The sequence below is a fragment of the Salvelinus namaycush genome, chromosome 14 (assembly GCF_016432855.1).
Source record: "Salvelinus namaycush isolate Seneca chromosome 14, SaNama_1.0, whole genome shotgun sequence".
In the NCBI taxonomy this organism is placed as follows: domain Eukaryota; kingdom Metazoa; phylum Chordata; class Actinopteri; order Salmoniformes; family Salmonidae; genus Salvelinus; species Salvelinus namaycush.
The window spans coordinates 8,679,995-8,691,212 of NC_052320.1; the positions used below are offsets into that span (position 1 = coordinate 8,679,995).

An 11,218-nucleotide genomic window follows, 5' to 3' on the forward strand; every position below is an offset into this window, starting at 1 on the left:
AGGGTGGAATCAACACACCGTTAGGGACAGACAGGGTGGTCATCAATACACCGTTAGGGACAGACAGGGTGGAATCAATATACCGTTAGGGACAGACAGGGTGGAATCAACACACCGTTAGGGACAGACAGGGTGGTCATCAATACACCGTTAGGGACAGACAGGGTGGAATCAACACACCGTTAGGGACAGACAGGGTGGTCATCAATACACCGTTAGGGAAAGACAGGGTGGAATCAATACACCGTTAGGGACAGACTTGACATCTGAGCTCGGTTTCAATGCTATTGCAATGGAAGACATGTCTCTTCTTCTCTGTTGATCATCCAGTTCATTCTTAGCATCTTCATTCACATGTACTTTAGGCCTATAGGTATAGAGTCCACTGACCTGTGTGGGCTCTGTGGTGTGTACCAACGCTGCGCTCTTCAGCCAGGCCACTCATTTGCACACACAACGGGATCAAACTGGCCAGGGGTAGGTGTGTCTACCTTCCTGTAAAGGCGGTGTGTCTGTCTGCCTTGGAGCTTGGAGCTGCACCTTTGCCAAACAAACTAACAAACAAACAAACACAGTGTCATTACATCACTTCCTGCCTCTGAAGACCACCAGACCTGGACTCTGAACACTAAGGTATAACTTATTCCTCGTGTAATTACAGAAAATAACCCTAAACTTATAAGAGCAACTTAATGCAGTGTTACCCAGAAAGATTTCCAGTTGTATTTCAGCTGTTTTTTAGTAAATGGAAGGACTGTGCAGCCAGCCAATAGCAAACTCTAACTCAAAGTGTAGCAGTGTATTTGCACTAATCAATAAAAGAGATGAGCCATATTGTCAAAGTGAATTTATAGTCATTCATCCTCTCCGTCACCACCTGATCCCATTCCACCCCCACCCAGAGAGAGGCTTCAGATGCAAATGTTTCTGTTTGCAGATGCTGAAGTGTGACTGCTAATCATCATGCTATTCAGTGCACTGTACATCAACCATGTAGATAGATCGCCCGAAGCCTATCACTGGAATTCAATATGGTCCATTCCAAATACACTTCTTCTAGTGCTGTTTGGATTTCCATAACATTTGTGGAAACTAGCTTTCCAACCATCCATATCCTTTCAGTGTAGTTAGTGTAGTTATATTATAGCAATCTCCCCATAACATCAGGGCAGGGTTGAGCTTGCCCTATTAGAGAACAAAGGCCCTATGAGTGGGCATTTAGCAGTCATCACAGATGAAACACACACACACACAGTAAGTACGTGCACACACACACACACACACACACACACACACACACACACACACACACACACACACACACACACACACACACACACACACACACACACACACACACACACACACACACACACACACACACGAGATGAAGAGCCCTCCACTCCAGATTAAATTGTGCATGTTTCCTGTCCCCCATTAGCCCTGATGACTCACACCCCGTATCCCATATGGGACCCTATTCCCTATATTGTGCACTCCTTTAGATTGTGGCCCGTAGGGCTCTGATCAAAAGTACTGCACTATTGTAGGGAATTGGCTGCCATTTGGGACACACACAGGCAGTCAAGCTGAGTTATGGCTGCATTCAGCACATGTCAAGGACATTGGAATATAACAGGAATGGGCAGCTGGCGCCCCACGACCCTCCTTCTGAAGCCCCTCGGATCAATTTAACATATTTTTTGTTTATTTTTTTACTTTTTAACTTACTGTTGAAAGTTAAAATAGTAAAATACAGTAAAATAATTCAAAATTCCAAAATTGTGTTGTGCATCAACAGTTTATCTTGTTATGTCAATCCCTACCCAGGTTTCCATCCAACCTTTTGAGTTGAGTAAAGTACTGTCGGCAACAATAATAAATGTCGGTAAACTTCCCAAATGGCGACAAAACAAAATACGCTCCACAAGATGGGACCTTTTTGTGTCTGTAAAATTAATTATGCGAGAAATGTTGGTGGAAACGCTTTTATGCCCAAATATTGATATAATAACCATCATATTGATATAATAACCATCATATTGATGTAATAACCATCATATTGATATAATAACCATCATATTGATGTAATAACCATCATATTGATATAATAACCATCATATTGATATAATAACCATCATATTGATATAATAACCATCATATTGATATAATAACCATCATATCAAAGTAAACTTGGAGTCACGTAATGACATGTTGTGTGGTCCTCCCACTACGACTCGTCAGGAAAGCATGCAGTTTATTATGCTACAGATGAAATCGATTATGTTGAACTTCACAGGGTGGTGAAAGTGCAAGGTGATGCGCTCCTTTCCAATAAATATCCAGGGTCTGATTCTGGTGACATCATCATTGTTGCTTGGGTACCATTTGACAAATAACAAGACGACAGTCTTTTGTCAATAATAATCTGATCATGTAGGCTCTACGTGTGCTCTATCATGCTGTATTTATCTGCGTGCTGTTGGCTAGAGAGCATGTGGTAATACCGGACTGGGAGCGCTCGCTATAAAACACAACCTTTTGTTGTGACAAAACCATCAGTAGAGTTGAAAATGCCATGGAAACCCATTTAACTTGTACTTTTTTTATTCAGTACATGGGAATTAGAACGCCAAAACATTGTTTTTTTATGTGCACCACGTCATTACACACAGCCTTTTATCAGCAACAAGTCAATTTGATGGAAACATCTCTGGTGAGAAAATGTACATATTGTTTTCATGCAGATTTTAGAATATTCGCATGAAAATCTGTCGCCAATTGGATGGAAACCTAGCTACTAACAGTGACTCTATTAGCCCATGAAGCACTACCGTTTTTTAGATTGGTAAGTCAGGCTAGCGGCCAGCTATCTAAACTTAGTAATCATAATCGAATTACTGGCCGGGGGGCCCCAAATGATTTTGTTAGTCAGTCTCAGTCAGATATCATATTAAAAACTGCAAACATTTCTCTCCACCCCATGGCATAATGTGTAGAATAGCATGAAATTAGCTTTTACAGCAACAGTCAGGGAGATGAACATGAGGGTACGTAGAATAACAACAGTCAGGGAGGATCTGTAGAACAACAACAACAACAGTCAGGGAGGATCTGTAGAACAACAACAACAACAGTCAGGGAGGATCTGTAGAACAACAACAACAACAGTCAGGGAGGATCTGTAGAACAACAACAACAACAGTCAGGGAGGATCTGTAGAACAACAACAACAGTCAGGGAGGATCTGTAGAACAACAACAACAGTCAGGGAGGATCTGTAGAACAACAACAACAACAGTCAGGGAGGATCTGTAGGACAACAACAACAACAGTCAGGGAGGATCTGTAGAACAACAACAACAACAGTCAGGGAGGATCTGTAGAACAACAAAAACAACAGTCAGGGAGGATCTGTAGAACAACAACAACAACAGTCAGGGAGGATCTGTAGGACAACAACAACAACAGTCAGGGAGGATCTGTAGAACAACAACAACAGTCAGGGAGGATCTGTAGAACAACAACAACAGTCAGGGAGGATCTGTAGAACAACAACAACAACAGTCAGGGAGGATCTGTAGGACAACAACAACAACAGTCAGGGAGGATCTGTAGGACAACAACAACAACAGTCAGGGAGGATCTGTAGAACAACAACAACAGTCAGGGAGGATCTGTAGAACAACAACAACAGTCAGGGAGGATCTGTAGAACAACAACAACAGTCAGGGAGGATCTGTAGAACAACAACAACAACAGTCAGGGAGGATCTGTAGGACAACAACAACAACAGTCAGGGAGGATCTGTAGGACAACAACAACAACAGTCAGGGAGGATCTGTAGAACAACAACAACAGTCAGGGAGGATCTGTAGAACAACAACAACAGTCAGGGAGGATCTGTAGGACAACAACAACAGTCAGGGAGGATCTGTAGGACAACAACAACAACAGTCAGGGAGGATCTGTAGGACAACAACAACAACAGTCAGGGAGGATCTGTAGGACAACAACAACAACAGTCAGGGAGGATCTGTAGGACAACAACAACAACAGTCAGGGAGGATCTGTAGGACAACAACAACAACAGTCAGGGAGGATCTGTAGGACAACAACAACAACAGTCAGGGAGGATCTGTAGGACAACAACAACAACAGTCAGGGAGGATCTGTAGAACAACAACAACAGTCAGGGAGGATCTGTAGAACAACAACAACAACAGTCAGGGAGAATCTGTAGGACAACAACAACAGTCAGGGAGGATCTGTAGGACAACAACAACAACAGTCAGGGAGGATCTGTAGGACAACAACAACAACAGTCAGGGAGGATCTGTAGAACAACAACAACAACAGTCAGGGAGGATCTGTAGAACAACAACAACAGTCAGGGAGGATCTGTAGAACAACAACAACAACAGTCAGGGAGGATCTGTAGGACAACAACAACAACAGTCAGGGAGGATCTGTAGAACAACAACAACAGTCAGGGAGGATCTGTAGAACAACAACAACAGTCAGGGAGGATCTGTAGGACAACAACAACAACAGTCAGGGAGGATCTGTAGAACAACAACAACAACAACAGTCAGGGAGGATCTGTAGAACAACAACAACAACAACAGTCAGGGAGGATCTGTAGAACAACAACAACAACAACAGTCAGGGAGGATCTGTAGAACAACAACAACAACAGTCAGGGAGGATCTGTAGGACAACAACAACAGTCAGGGAGGATCTGTAGAACAACAACAACAACAGTCAGGGAGGATCTGTAGGACAACAACAACAGTCAGGGAGGATCTGTAGAACAACAACAACAACAGTCAGGGAGGATCTGTAGAACAACAACAACAACAGTCAGGGAGGATCTGTAGGACAACAACAACAGTCAGGGAGGATCTGTAGAACAACAACAACAACAGTCAGGGAGGATCTGTAGGACAACAACAACAGTCAGGGAGGATCTGTAGAACAACAACAACAACAGTCAGGGAGGATCTGTAGGACAACAACAACAGTTGGGGAGGATCTGTAGGACAACAACAACAGTCAGGGAGGATCTGTAGAACAACAACAACAGTCAGGGAGGATCTGTAGAACAACAACAACAACAGTCAGGGAGGATCTGTAGAACAACAACAACAGTCAGGGAGGATCTGTAGAACAACAACAACAGTCAGGGAGGATCTGTAGAACAACAACAACAACAACAGTCAGGGAGGATCTGTAGGACAACAACAACAACAACAGTCAGGGAGGATCTGTAGAACAACAACAACAACAGTCAGGGAGGATCTGTAGGACAACAACAACAACAGTCAGGGAGGATCTGTAGAACAACAACAACAACAACAGTCAGGGAGGATCTGTAGAACAACAACAACAGTCAGGGAGGATCTGTAGAACAACAACAACAACAGTCAGGGAGGATCTGTAGAACAACAACAACAGTCAGGGAGGATCTGTAGGACAACAACAACAACAACAGTCAGGGAGGATCTGTAGGACAACAACAACAACAACAGTCAGGGAGGATCTGTAGAACAACAACAACAGTCAGGGAGGATCTGTAGAACAACAACAACAACAACAACAGTCAGGGAGGATCTGTAGAACAACAACAGTCAGGGAGGATCTGTAGGACAACAACAACAGTCAGGGAGGATCTGTAGAACAACAACAACAACAGTCAGGGAGGATCTGTAGGACAACAACAACAGTCAGGGAGGATCTGTAGAACAACAACAACAACAGTCAGGGAGGATCTGTAGGACAACAACAACAGTTGGGGAGGATCTGTAGGACAACAACAACAGTCAGGGAGGATCTGTAGAACAACAACAACAGTCAGGGAGGATCTGTAGAACAACAACAACAGTCAGGGAGGATCTGTAGAACAACAACAACAACAGTCAGGGAGGATCTGTAGAACAACAACAACAGTCAGGGAGGATCTGTAGAACAACAACAACAGTCAGGGAGGATCTGTAGAACAACAACAACAACAACAGTCAGGGAGGATCTGTAGGACAACAACAACAACAACAGTCAGGGAGGATCTGTAGAACAACAACAACAACAGTCAGGGAGGATCTGTAGGACAACAACAACAACAGTCAGGGAGGATCTGTAGAACAACAACAACAACAACAGTCAGGGAGGATCTGTAGAACAACAACAACAGTCAGGGAGGATCTGTAGAACAACAACAACAACAGTCAGGGAGGATCTGTAGAACAACAACAACAGTCAGGGAGGATCTGTAGGACAACAACAACAACAACAGTCAGGGAGGATCTGTAGGACAACAACAACAACAACAACAGTCAGGGAGGATCTGTAGAACAACAACAACAGTCAGGGAGGATCTGTAGAACAACAACAACAACAGTCAGGGAGGATCTGTAGGACAACAACAACAGTCAGGGAGGATCTGTAGAACAACAACAACAGTCAGGGAGGATCTGTAGGACAACAACAACAACAGTCAGGGAGGATCTGTAGAACAACAACAACAGTCAGGGAGGATCTGTAGGACAACAACAACAACAACAACAGTCAGGGAGGATCTGTAGAACAACAACAACAGTCAGGGAGGATCTGTAGAACAACAACAACAGTCAGGGAGGATCTGTAGGACAACAACAACAGTCAGGGAGGATCTGTAGAACAACAACAACAGTCAGGGAGGATCTGTAGAACAACAACAACAGTCAGGGAGGATCTGTAGAACAACAACAACAACAACAGTCAGGGAGGATCTGTAGAACAACAACAACAGTCAGGGAGGATCTGTAGAACAACAACAACAGTCAGGGAGGATCTGTAGAACAACAACATGGAGGAAAAAGACTACAGAGATGCAGTGTTTCTCAATGTGGGTGTGTGCGTTTATGCCACGTGTGTGCGCGTGCATGTGTGTTTTGGGGTGGAGGGTTGTTGAGGAAGGCAGAAGATTTACGTCTCACAAAATTAACAATTAAGTACTTATTATATTCTACAGTACATTCGCCTGGTGGCATGCCTGTGTTCCTTATTAAGAGCAGTAGCTAGCTATTGATAGAAGTTGCTTCACAAAAGAAACCTTTGAAACTAACCGAGGAGATGGCAAACAGAGAGTCCTGTTCTGTAGTTTGTTATCAATGTAGTTCAACTCTGCCATTCTGCCAATAAACAACATAGGCGGTTACTGGATGTCAGACAGAACACCATGGTGTATTTAGTGTATTCTTTAATTAACCAATAAGGCCCGAGGGGGTGTGGTATATACACATTATAAACTGGGTGGTTCGAGCTCTGAATGCTGATTGACTGACAGCCGTGGTATATCAGATCGTATACCACGGGTATGACAAAACAGTTATTTTTTACTGCTCTAATTACGTTAGTAAACAGTTTATAATAGCAATAAGGCACTTCAGGGGTTTGTGATATATGGCCAATATACCACGGCTAAGGGCTGTGTCCAGGCACTCTGCGTTGCGTCGTGCTAAGGACAGCCCTTAGCCGTGGTATATTGGCCATATATCACAAACCCCATCGGACCTTATCGCTTAAGTATAACAAAATATGTAGGCTTTTAAAAAAACGTATTTTATCATCATTCATACATTTCCACCTATAATAAGTGGTTTAAAAAGGTTTAAGGATACATATTCACACAGTTTAACATTGAGTTTACAATTGACAGTTTAGTCATTTAGCAGCCACTCTTATCCAGAGCCACGTATAGTAGTGAGTGGATACATTTTTCACACTGGTCCCTCCTGGGAATCGAACCCAAAACCCTGGTGTTGCAAGTGTTATGCTCTAACTGAGCCACACTGGTTCGTCTGAGCAAATAAACAAACGCAACTAGCTGGATATGCAAATAGTATATCTAGGTCCTGATCTGATCTATGATCTGATCTGATCTGATCTATGCTATTAGGTTATTCAATGCCCCTGTGGGCCAGACTGGCAAGCAAGCATTGCATTCACCTCTGGCTCTGGTGCATGCACGGCCGGTCAGAGTCAGACAGCAGGAGCACACAGCAGCATGCGGCGGTTATGTAACAAACAGAACAGTGCATGCATGCGTTTACATGAGCATCCGCTTGAGATATCATTTAAAAAATAACACTTGTTTCCAATCTAACCACCTCGTTATAAACCGGAAAAACGGTTGTCAACGTTGTAAATTAATATATAGAGAATTAATAGGATATACCTTGAGTTTGAATGTCAATTATCTATATGCAGGCCTAATACCACATAATCAGGATGTTTGCGATAAATAGGCCTACATGCAAACACATATCTGCACATAGCCTAGGCTATTTGGTTGCAAGAAGACCGTCCGAAGAAAAGGATTGCATAATCGCACGCACTGTTTGTGTGAAGCTACCGGTATATGTTACCCATAGCCTTTCCAGGGGGACATTTCGACAGTAACAATGCGCCTACTTCTCAAACGTTTCATTTATAATGGGTTGTCTATATTTCCTTGCACCGACAGTTCTTATCTAGCCCTACTCTTACCATTTGTCGCCAGAATTCAAGTCATGAGTAATAATTTAAAATCTCTCTACAAACTTCTATGAGAAATCGACTCCAGGAATTCCATGATCGCGCCGTTTGACAAGTAGTAGGGCTACTTGCATACTTTCATTGCACTAATTTCCCACTGCAAAGATAGCCGACAGTAGCCCATCCGCAAAGCCATACTATTGTAATGCACCTTCAAGCTTTTTTTTTTTTTTCAATCAGAGAACAGGATACATACATGTCCTAACCCGGTTTCTTCTAGGTACGTCCCTTATTGTAAATGCATAGCCTATATGCACCAGAATGTCTCCTTCTTTGGTAGGCATCAACACATTTATGAAGCCTACACATAGCCTATAGGCTTGTTACTACTAGCAACATCGTCGATAGTGACATGTAAAACAGCGCAAATACCTGCATAACATGCCACCTTGAAACTACAGGCTACTGCTACACTGCTGAAGAGGCCAAGTTAACATTGTAACCTCGGCTGTTCTGGTTCATTTTTGTGGCACTACTGTGTTATATAATTACAGTGATAATAGTCGACTAGTTAAGTTAATGTAGCGTTGTTGTAGACTGGAAAACAGTTATCCAGAAGGCTAGTAGCCCGGGAGAGATTGTACTTACCACATTGATTAACACCCATATACGAACCGCGCGCAATATAGCTGACTTTCTCCCTCTGTTTTGGTACGTTGCTGTCTTTTCGTTCAGATGAAAACGTGTATCTATCGACGTCTAGGCTACAATCGAGGGGATTGGCTACAAATGTACATACAGTGGGCGCGTTCGAGCTGATCACTTTTGTCAAGTCAAGTCGGTGACCGCCTTTCAAAAAAGTGTGTTGCATTATGTTAAAAATTGTCTGAATTGCGCCTACATGTCTACTGCATGAACTTTCCAGAAATCCTGTGATCAAAGGTCATTACGTTTTGACGGCTTCGACTGCAAGTATCTGCATTTGCACTACCCCAGCTTCATCCTGCAGATGTCGCCTGCATTGTGGGAGGCTCTATTGTCAACCAATCATTAGGGTGTTTTTGTTTGACCCGCGCGTATGTCATCAAAGATATGACTGAAACAGGAATCAACTTAATGTAAGCTATACAGTGGATAGCCTATATACAAACAAATGTGATATTTTAGTCTCTAAGTAATTGATTGTATAATGAACTCACGTGTGATTTCAGTTTGTGAGTGTGATATGGGAGTTGGAGACATGTTTATTTTGACATTATAAACAAAGCTTTTAGAAACAATGGAAACACTGCCATGTTGATGTGAGCCTTGCTGTTGGAAAACCACATTAGTGTCTGGCTTTCGGCTGTTGCAAATTCACCTCACACGACTTCACTTGACTTTCGTCTACAGTTGCTTTTGCCTTACCACTCAAACGCGCCCAACATCTGGCGCTCGCTACATTCCCACTAGGTTCTCTGACTGTATCGCTCGCTCGGGCTTTTTACCTAATAAGACAGGTAGCCTTCTTCAATTGTCATGAACTGATAGGCCTACAAATTACAACACAAATATGAGTGCCATTTTGAGTGGGACAACTAAGCAATGAGGTCGATGCCATAAGTCAATGGTGCTATTTGTTAATGATTTTAGATGCGGTCTAGGGTCGAATGAGGATTTCAGACCTGTTTACACTTGATTGATATCCAGACACAATGCATGTTCTGCGTTCAGACAGGCAGCTCAATTCTGATATTTTTTTCACTAGTTGGTCTTTCGACCAATCAGATAAGCTCTGAAAAAGATCTGATGTGAAAAGATCTGATGTGATTGGTCAAAACACCAAATAGTGGAACAAAATATCAGAATTGGCTGCCTGTTGGGCTGCATGTTAGCACCAGGTATAAACGGGGCACAAGAGCGTGAGGATGTAGACTGCAGCTAGCCAAGATGTACTGCAGACCAACTACTTTAATGTCCAAAGACCTTAGGCCTATATGTTATTGTAGCTGTAGCCTGGTCTCATAGACAAGACGTAACATAGTAAATATAAATCCAGACACTTAAAGTAGTATGATATGCAGGGTTGGGGAGTAACGGATTACATGTAATCCATTACATGTAAAGAATTACAAAAAACGTTAACTGTAATCCGTTACGTTACCAGCAAAAATATTGTAATCAGATTACAGATATTTTTGAAAAACTAGATGATTACTTTGAGGATTACTTTTACATTCAGAAAGGATGTTTGCGTAAAAAAAATATTAGACACTTCTCTGTTTTCTCAATGTCATTCAAATCACCATTGAAAAAAGGCACAAGTTTAAGTTTGTTCTACCTGAGCGAGTCTGACCACAAGTCAGAGACCACTATGATGTCAGAGACCACTATGATGACACACCAAATGTGTTTGATAGATCGCGGAAAAAGAGCAGAAATAGGCTTTTGTAGGCTACAGTCCAAGCTATGTCTGACTGCTGTCAGCATCCAAAGATTATCCAACTTGAATAAACGCTTGGAGGTAAGGATGACAGCAGTGGTGTAGTCTGCGGCAATACGGATATCACTTATTGTTGAATCACACTGCTGCTCTCTCATTTAACTATTGGAGCGTTACGGATTGTGGTTGTTGTGGATGCTGTTCACAAATCTAAATGTGTATTTGAACTCAATAATAGTTGAATTCAAGAAGTTTAAGCTGCCTATCAATCATTGTGGACAG

The 11,218-nt window shown here is 42.5% G+C and overlaps 1 protein-coding gene across 2 annotated transcripts in view; it reads right to left on the minus strand.

The window, feature by feature from the left end:
* Nucleotides 1-9,252, minus strand: part of LOC120059091 (adenylate cyclase type 6-like) — a 135,518-nt gene extending 126,266 nt beyond the window's left edge. For both annotated transcript variants that reach the window (XM_039007889.1, XM_039007888.1), the window contains exons 1-2: nucleotides 9,163-9,252; nucleotides 391-554 (exon numbers count right to left, since the gene is read on the minus strand). The gene's annotated coding sequence lies outside the window, so the exon portion shown is untranslated. The remainder of the gene's footprint in view (nucleotides 1-390; nucleotides 555-9,162) is intronic.
* Between the last annotated feature and the right edge of the window lie 1,966 nt (nucleotides 9,253-11,218).